This window comes from Chionomys nivalis, chromosome 1 (assembly GCF_950005125.1).
Source record: "Chionomys nivalis chromosome 1, mChiNiv1.1, whole genome shotgun sequence".
In the NCBI taxonomy this organism is placed as follows: domain Eukaryota; kingdom Metazoa; phylum Chordata; class Mammalia; order Rodentia; family Cricetidae; genus Chionomys; species Chionomys nivalis.
This window is the reverse complement of record NC_080086.1, coordinates 96190587-96199411: the sequence shown is the minus strand read 5'-3', so window position 1 is coordinate 96199411 and position 8825 is coordinate 96190587. Positions and strand designations below refer to the sequence as shown.

General features: G+C 39.4%; 1 pseudogene; it reads left to right on the top strand.

The window, feature by feature from the left end:
* The first annotated feature begins 1798 nt into the window (after positions 1 to 1798).
* Positions 1799 to 2240, top strand: LOC130883368 (40S ribosomal protein S13-like; annotated as a pseudogene).
* Positions 2241 to 8825: the final 6585 nt, after the last annotated feature.

Below are 8825 nucleotides of genomic sequence, written 5' to 3'. Positions count from 1 at the left end.
GCCAGGTGGCCTTAGGCACTCGTTAGCCTCTCGAGATGAGATAGATGCCCAGCTTCAGGTTCATTGAGAGACCCTGTTTCAAAACATAAGGTGGGGAAGCCATTGAGCAAGACATCACAATGACAACCATGACCCCCACTTTCATCCTTATCATTGAACACACACACACACACCACTTGTTGTAATTGTTGAAATATTATAGAGTATGCAAAATATTTATAAGCACTAGAAATTAGCTATTATATTTGTTCATAATTTTTGCTATCATTCTGTTACTGTACCTATGAAGAAAAATTTAAATAATTTAGAAACGGTTGATATATAGTTATAAAGACAGAATATAAAAACACTTGTTGACCTAGATTTATGAGCTATCAAATGTCAATCTTGTGGTTCCTCCTATCCCCCACATGGTAGTCTTAGTGGAACAAACACGGTGAAGTAGCCAGTTGACACATGCCACGCTGTGGGGAAAGACTAACTTGCTTTCTACAGGTGTTGTGGTTATAGCTCTGTGGTAGAGCATTTGACTGCAGGAGAAAAAAGTTGTGTAGAGATGATAGCTTAAACCAGACTTATTTCTTGCTGGACTTTCTAAACCACCCTATCAACTTTGTCCAATTTCTTCTATATTTCTCCAGCTAACCCTGCAATTACATAGTTCAAATATTTCACAGTGTGCGAAAGAATAAGATTCTTTTTTTTTTTTAAGACAGGATTTCTCTGTGTAGTGTGACCATCCTGAAACTCACTTTATAAACCAGGCTGGCCTCAAACTCAGAGATCCACCTGCCTCTTCCTCCTGAATGCTGGGATTAAAGGCATGTACCACCACTACCTGGCTTAGAATATAATTCTAATAAGTACATAAATTATTTTATAGATTAAAATCTAAATGTATAGCTATCTTGTTTCAGTTCAAATTCTGGAGGTGAAATTAAACAGCCCTTTCATGCTTATTTCCAGATTTATTTTCCTATATTATTTCCTACTTCTTAACTTTGTTATTAAGCATGAAAAAGCACACATATGCATAGAAGGTAAGTCATTTATTTGGCTACGTTTCCTTTCCCCAGAAGTTTAACCTTGCTCATAAAGGCAAATTGAAACATCATTATGACATTTTTGTGTGGCCTTCGAAGACCACCTCTGACTGGTTTTAATGATTTAATTATCATTGCCAGTTCCAGTTGTATATAATTTTTAAAGGAGATCCATAAAGGGATTGGAAAGGACTGTTAGAAAACCACAAAACTTAGAGAGTTGTAAATCTGCATTCTTTATTTCTTTGGAGCAAATACAATCAGTTCGTGCAGTGGTCACGAAGGTCTACCCATTGTGCTGACAGTACTTTTCTCAACAGGGTATTTCAGAAAGATTTCTGGGGCACAGTTTCCACTGGGTCATGCTTCCTCTAGCTGTTATTTTCAGGGACCATAGTGACACACATCTCTTGAAATTTTTGGAGATATTAGTAGACTGTTGGTTAGTCTGGAGCTGTTCAAAGTGTAAGACAAAGATCGAGTCAACCAGGAAATTGCTATTCAGGGAAGACCGCAAAGGTTTGTTTTCTTCACCGTTATTACCCTGTGGAAATAAATATGGCGGTGAGTGGCTCTGTTTCCTTAATAGATTTTTATGTCCTGAGGTCTATTCATTTTACTGAGTCTAAAGACACAGGAACGCATAAAAAATGTCAACAACCCTTACTGCTGTATTTAACGTGCTTTCTGTTATACAGAAACACAGGCTTAGAGGTGACGAGATTTCAAAAGCTCCACCATAATCATGGGTTGCAATGCTTGCTCCCAGGAAGGCCCCTTCCCAGTCTGCACTGCCCTACCGCTGGAGTGTCCCCACGTGGCTGAAGCTGTTGTCGGATGATGGGAAGATGCAGATTTACAAACTGGCCAAGAAAGGCCTGACTCCCTCCCAGATAGGCGTGATCCTGAGGGACTCACATGGTGTGGCACAGGTTTGTTTTGTGACTGGTGATAAAATCTTGAGAATCCTTAAGTCCAAAGGCCTTGCCGCTGGACTCCCTGAGGATCTCTACCATTTGATTAAGAAAGCAGTCGCTGTCTGAAGGCATCTTGAGAAGAACAGAAAGGATAAGGATGCTAAATTCAGTTTGATCTGATAGAGAGCAAAATTCATAGGCTCATTACTGTAAGACTAAGTGGGTCCGCCCACCCAGCTGGAAATAGGAGTCATCCAGAGCCTCCGCCTTAGTGGCATAAATTTTGTTGTGTATAAAGCAATAAAATTACTTTGAATTAAAAAAAAGTTAGATTTAGGAGCACAGGTAGAGATAAAAGTAGAGACAGTAACTAGAATGCATTATAAACATGCATGAAATTGCCATAAAAATAACTTAATTCTTTTAAAAAGAAAGAAGCAAAGAAAGCAAGTGATAAAAATAATCAGAACTATAAAAATCTTTGAACTTTCTATACTTAAATAGTTATTAGAATTCATTTATCTATTTTAACTTCTGTTCCTTCAAATATTTCAAGAATTATATAGTATATACAATTAAATATTTTTATTTTTTTCTTTTATAATATTAAACATTGCTTTCATATTGTCACTTGCTTTGGGTAATTGTAGCTTTAAATGACTATATAACATTACAGACTGAATCTATAATAATTAACATAAGGAATTTCCTACTATTGAATTTTGGGGACATCTCCAATTTTTCTTCATTACAAATATTTTTTTCTGCTTCTTCGTTTAACCAGACTAAAATTTCTTTAGGATGAAGTCAAATCCCACAATGATTAGTACTTCCAGCAGGTAGTTAGAACACTTTCAATTTGGCGTATTGCGGAGAACAGTTTGATTTAATTTCAAGCTATTTGGTCTGCATGATACTCCAGTCAGCCACTCTTAAGACTGTAAATTTTAGAGCTGTCTTGGCCTCTACCATTCTCTCACTGTTAATCCTTCAGTCAACCATAATGACTTTGCTTTCTCAATATATCCAATTCAGCCACCTGTTACCATAAATAGTGTTACCTGATTTGAACCAATTTTACCAGTTCTTACCTGGATGGGGTTGTAGAAGGAATGGTGGGCCGCTTCCCGTCACCTGGCTCCCGGCCACCGGCTACCTTTACCCAAAATAATTACACAGAAACTGTATTCTTTTAAATACTGCCTGGCCCGTTATCTGTAGCCTCTTATTGGCTAACTCTCACATCTTGATTAACCCATTTCTAATAATCTGTGTAGCACCACGAGGTGGTGGCTTACCAGAAAGGATTCTAGCCTACATCCATCTGTGGTCCGAGAATCATGGCAACTGCTTCACTTCCCTTCTTCCCAGCATTCTGTTCTGTTTACTCCGCCAACCTAATTTTCTGTCCTATCAAAGGCCAAGGCAGTTTCTTTATTAAGCAATGAAAGTAATACATAGACAAATGACCCTCCTCCTCATTGGGTACCTCTGGAGGTCACTGGAATCTCACATCCAGTCTTTCCCACTCTGAGACAACGCAAACAATGTCTTCAAGCTGCGACTTGGACCGTAGAACTCCACGTCTCTGAAAATGCGTAGGCAAAGTTGATGTTTCTTCCATGACGGCTCTCATCTCAGCTCACCTCCCACAGCATTCTCTTTGTCTTACTATCTCTAGGTCTATGAGCGAAGAGTCATCTTAAGTCAAGACAGCTAAACTCAGTGTTCTGTCTGCTTAATGTTCCTCATACATCTGCATGGCTCAACTGCTTGCTTCAGCTGGCCTTCTGAACCCATGGCACCCCACAGAGGTGTTTGTTGTCAAAACCAACATCTTCCTTTCATTACTTCTATAACTCTTACCCTGTTTTACTTTTATTAACAACAACTGTTTTGACCTGACTCAATTTCACAAGATTTTATTTATGGATCGTATCTCCTGGACTCACTGAAGTGAAAGGAGGTTTTGAGAGATGGCCTGTGTATCTTTCTCACATCTGTTAATTCATGTTCCAGAACAATTAACTAGCAGGCACTTTGCTAAATGTTTGCTTAATGGATACATGAATCTATTAGGGAAGTAATTTATTAGCAATGGTGAGAAAGGCACAGGGCCCTGTGTGAACAGTACTGGTGCAGGTGGGAGAGAGAGGTCATTTTCTTATGCTTTAGAGAGGCAATGCCAGTGCACAGGGTGTGAAAAAGAGCATTGCTATATTTCTTGGAAGATTTCATTTTATTATTTACTGTGCGTGTGTGTATGTGTGTGTGTATATAAATGACCTAGGAGGTCAGAGGGATCAGATCTCCCTGTATCATAAGTTACAGGTGGTTGTGAACTGTCTATTGTGGGCACTGGGAATAAAACTCTGGTTCTCTAGAAGAGAAGAAGAGATCTTAACCATTGATTTATCTCTCTAGCTCCTAAATTAGTAGTCCTGGCTGGTCTCAAACTTGTGGTCCTTTGTATCTGCCTCTTCCAACACCACTGGCTGTTTCTTTTCCTTACTTGCCTTTGTAAGCACTTTATCCAGGGAACAGTCATTATCATACTTGAGAAGGCATCAGATTATGTGGAGAGCCTATAAAATGAGATTTCTGCAGGCTAATTAATAATTTAATTATGATATATCCACTCTTGGAATAGTAGTTAACAGTTAAAAGAGAAACCTATCAATACAGCCAGTCATGTAGATTATTTTCTAGAGAAAAACCTCTTCAGAAGTAGTAGACTGTGTGATTCCATATGAATACTATTCTTAAAATGACATATAGTAGAGGTGAAGAGCAGACTTGCAGTTGTCAGGATTAAAAAGCGAGTCAGGGCAAGTGGATGTAGTTATAATAGAATAACATGGAAGATCTATTTTGGTATCTTGATCCTATCAATGTCAGTATTCTGGATGTGGTATTGCTGTATGCTGTTACAGGATGTGACCACATACTTCTTCAGTTGACTTTACCTTGTTTAGTCTTTGAAACATGGGGCTACTTGAATATTGCTCAGGTTGACAATCAGTGATGACACTCATTCATTCAACAAATACAGACAATTCTGGGCATTTGATTTGAAGACATGTCCTGGTTGGTAAGAGGATGGCCTAAGAAAGTTAATAATATGTGCAGAAGTTTTGGAGCAGGTGCTTAAGTCCTTTAGATCCTTTTGTTTGCATGTCTTTGGTTGTTAGTGTAGTTTTCCTGTTTCCTCTGAGGTCATTATTTTCCAAACTAAAATTGAACAGGCCTGGGTGCTCCTCTAAACCGAAAGGGATTCATATTGCATAGATAGTTGTTGAGTATTTCTAAAATTAAATATAAAAATAAAGTTGATACGGTTGCTTTTTGTATAAATAGAGATAACTTTTATGGTTGATTTCCAAGAATATCTAAAATGCTACATTCTGTTTTTGAAACTGGATCTTACTATGTGGCCAGATTAACCTCAGTTTCTCTATTTTCCTCTCTTCTCCTCCCATGTACAGAATAATGGGTTCATACCACCATGACCAGTATATTTAATTTATCATTATTTCTTTTAGGTCTAATGGTTTTAAGTTTAAAAAAATCTGCCATAGTTATATGGTTAATCTAGGAGTCATGTGTATGTGTGTGTGTGTGTGTAAAGCTGATGTTATTATATCAGGATTTTAAGGAGCAAAGCAACATCATTCATCCAAGACCTTAGGGGATCATAGCGGCTTTTTTAGTGATTTAAACTCTGGGGTGTTGTTATCCTGAGTTTGGGTTGAAATATTCATGGCTGATATAGCATAGGCCATGAGAACAAGCAGCCTTATGCATATGAAGACATATTGTATAGTTTACACTGATTTCCAATTTTTGAAAAACTAGAAAGCATTACAGAGTGACACAACTTGCCTAAAATCCCAATGTGACAATTGGTGCAATAGCGATTCTATTTCAGTCCTATGGGCCTCTAATGTTTACAATAGTATCCTTCCTTGTCTACAGTGACTGTGTCTTCTACATCTACCATCACAATAGGTCACCTGAAATCCAGTGCAGTTAGTTAGAGAGACTTAAGAACTGGATCAGATGAATTTTCAGTTTCCAAGTAGGAGCTTTAGCCAAGGACCCTGTGTCTCTCCAAATCTCAGGGTAGGATGAGGAGAAGCCCATCATGTGGATCATGTTTCCACACACTTGTAGAATATTTTTGCCAAAAGCTATGAAATGGAGATTCCTTGTCTAAAATTTTTCTAAAAGCCAAGTGTCTATACCAAGTCCTTCTTAGGTCATGGTGACATCAATATTGTGTGTGTGTGTGTGTGTGTGTGTGTCAGGGGGGAACAAGGCCGTGTTGTACATGTCCTACAGATTCCATGCAGAAAGGAGAGTGTTCTTCAGATATCTCCAGTGAAGAATAATGTTGTAATATAAGCTAGCCCGCATGGCTAGCTTATGCCCCAAAATAATTACACGGAAACTGTATTTTTTTAAACACTGTTTGGCCCATTAGCTCCAGCCTCTTATTGGCTAGCTCTTACATATTGATCTAACCCATTTCTAATATTCTGTGTAGCACCACGAGCTGGCTTACCAGGAAAGATCTTAACCTGCGTCTGTCTGGAGTGGGAGAATCATGGTGACTCCCTGACTTAGCTTCTTTCTCCCAGCATTCTGTTCTGTTTACTCCACCCACCTAAGGGTTGGCCTATCAAATGGGCCTAGGCAGTTTCTTTATTAATTAACCAATGAAAGCAACAGATTAATACAAGACCCACCTCCATCAGAATAAGTTGTCATTGAAGTTCACAGTTCTTGATCCAGTCCATATTGGTTATCCATTCATTAATTGAGGGCTTACCATGGAATCAGAGGAACAAATAACTCTGTCTATGAAAACTGAGATGGAGTATTCGATGGACTAGGAAAGAAGTTTTTTCATGCAAAACATTGGTAATCTAGTTAATAATTTAAAAAATTCTACCAAAAAGGATTGCAGATGTAAAGATGTTCCATTAAACATAAAGCTTTAAAAAAGACAGTATTAATAATCTTCTCACTTATAAAATAGGAATCAAACTCTCTCTCTCTTAAACACACACACACAGACACACACACACACACATATGCAAGTGTGCGCTAATACCCCAATAGCTTTATTGTAAATCTGAATGTAGTCACGGAGGTAAAAATGCATAAGAAGGCCATTTTTTTCCCCAATAGCAGAATCTGTCTCAGAGTTGAACACTAAACATTCTATCAATAACCCACATCCCCAGCCCAGACATTCTTATTAACATATCTCCAAGACAAGCAATATACAAAACATATCTATAGATTGGATAGGGAGAAAAGATGTATTGGAAGACAGCTAAAGGGCTTGAAAATCTGCTTTGTTAAATAGAAGTTGGTGGCCACATTTTCGTAAAGGCAAGATAGCCTGGTCCCAATACAAAATTGGTATCTTGTTCTTTTTACAAAAATCATGACTTTTTTCCCCTCTACTTTTCATCCAGTTTCGCCCAAATGGTCCATATTCACCCTTTTTTTCCAACCTGCCTTCAACACCCACTCTTAAGTAAAATTAACAAATGATCCCATTTTTCCCATTAGTAACAGCCATTAGCAGGAATGTTCAACACCCACCATCCTTAACCCAAACCTAATTAGCCGCTGCTGCCTGCCACCTCCTGCTTACAAAGCGCACCTTTCTTTCCTCGGCCCAACTATAGCTCTTCTCAAAACAGCATGTGAAGAACCCTCCTCCTCAGCCAACTCTGCCTCACGTCATTAATCAACTTTCTGGACGCCTCATCCAGGGTGGGGGCTGTTTCCTGCTCGTGCTGGCCAGTTGAACAAGAGCTAAGTGGGACTCACGTGTATACACTGTACAGCAGCGGCTACACCTGGAAATACAGTATATACAGAGGGAGACCTATGATCTAGGAAGGGATTCTGGAAAAGAAAACGTTTTCTATATTAGATAGCTTTCAAAGGAAGAAGCAGAGAACTTGAATCATCAGCACATGAGGGTTCATCTTGATGTGCCTTCACTGTTGTTTTCTGTGCAGTGGTGGCCTGCACGTCTAGGAACGGTGACATCCCAGCGGCGTGCTCACCTCCTGGAGTGACACGTTGCTGAGGAATGAAACAGCATTATAGCTCTGGCTCTTAGATTAACGCTGATCCTTGCTATGCATTTTTGTAGGTTGCTTGCTCTAACCTCCCATCTTTTCCTTTATAATCTAAGAATGATAGTGATACTCACTTCAGAAGGGAAAGGAGGAATCAAGTATGATACTTACAACAAACATTGATACCTGGCCTCTTCCCAGGACCCCTGCCTCTCCACTCACCAGCATAAATATAGTTTAGGGGCTATGGCTGGGTTTTCCTGTGGATCCCGAGGCCACCTACAGAGGGCCCTACCCTGAACTCCAGTGTCCTATGGACAAAAGATGAGGGATATCGCCTCTTTGTTTTTCTTTGGCGTGTTTTTTCTTTGGGGTCTGTGGGATTTCCTGGCAACACCCCCCTACATGGTGAGAAAATATGTGTTTGCTATTTGAGGAGTATGTAGTGTACTTCTGGGGTCACCTCCTACCCACTGGCATTAACTACAGAGTGTCAGCGGGTGATGAATGAATGCCCCTGATGGCAGCACATCTCAGCCTAGAGTCCCAAATCTGCTCCTGCTTGGATTCTGTGCTTTGGTGTTACAAATTGGCAAAGTAGCTTTCAGTGAAATGGTTTAGTTTTTAAAGATTTGGCTCTGACATAGACAGCTTCCTTGTCTTTTTCAGTTAGTGCCTTTGGGTACCTACCACCTCCTCCCCTGTAAAATAAAAGGTACCACGGCTTCCCTTGTGCCCGTTTTCTGTAGATGTTTGCTGCT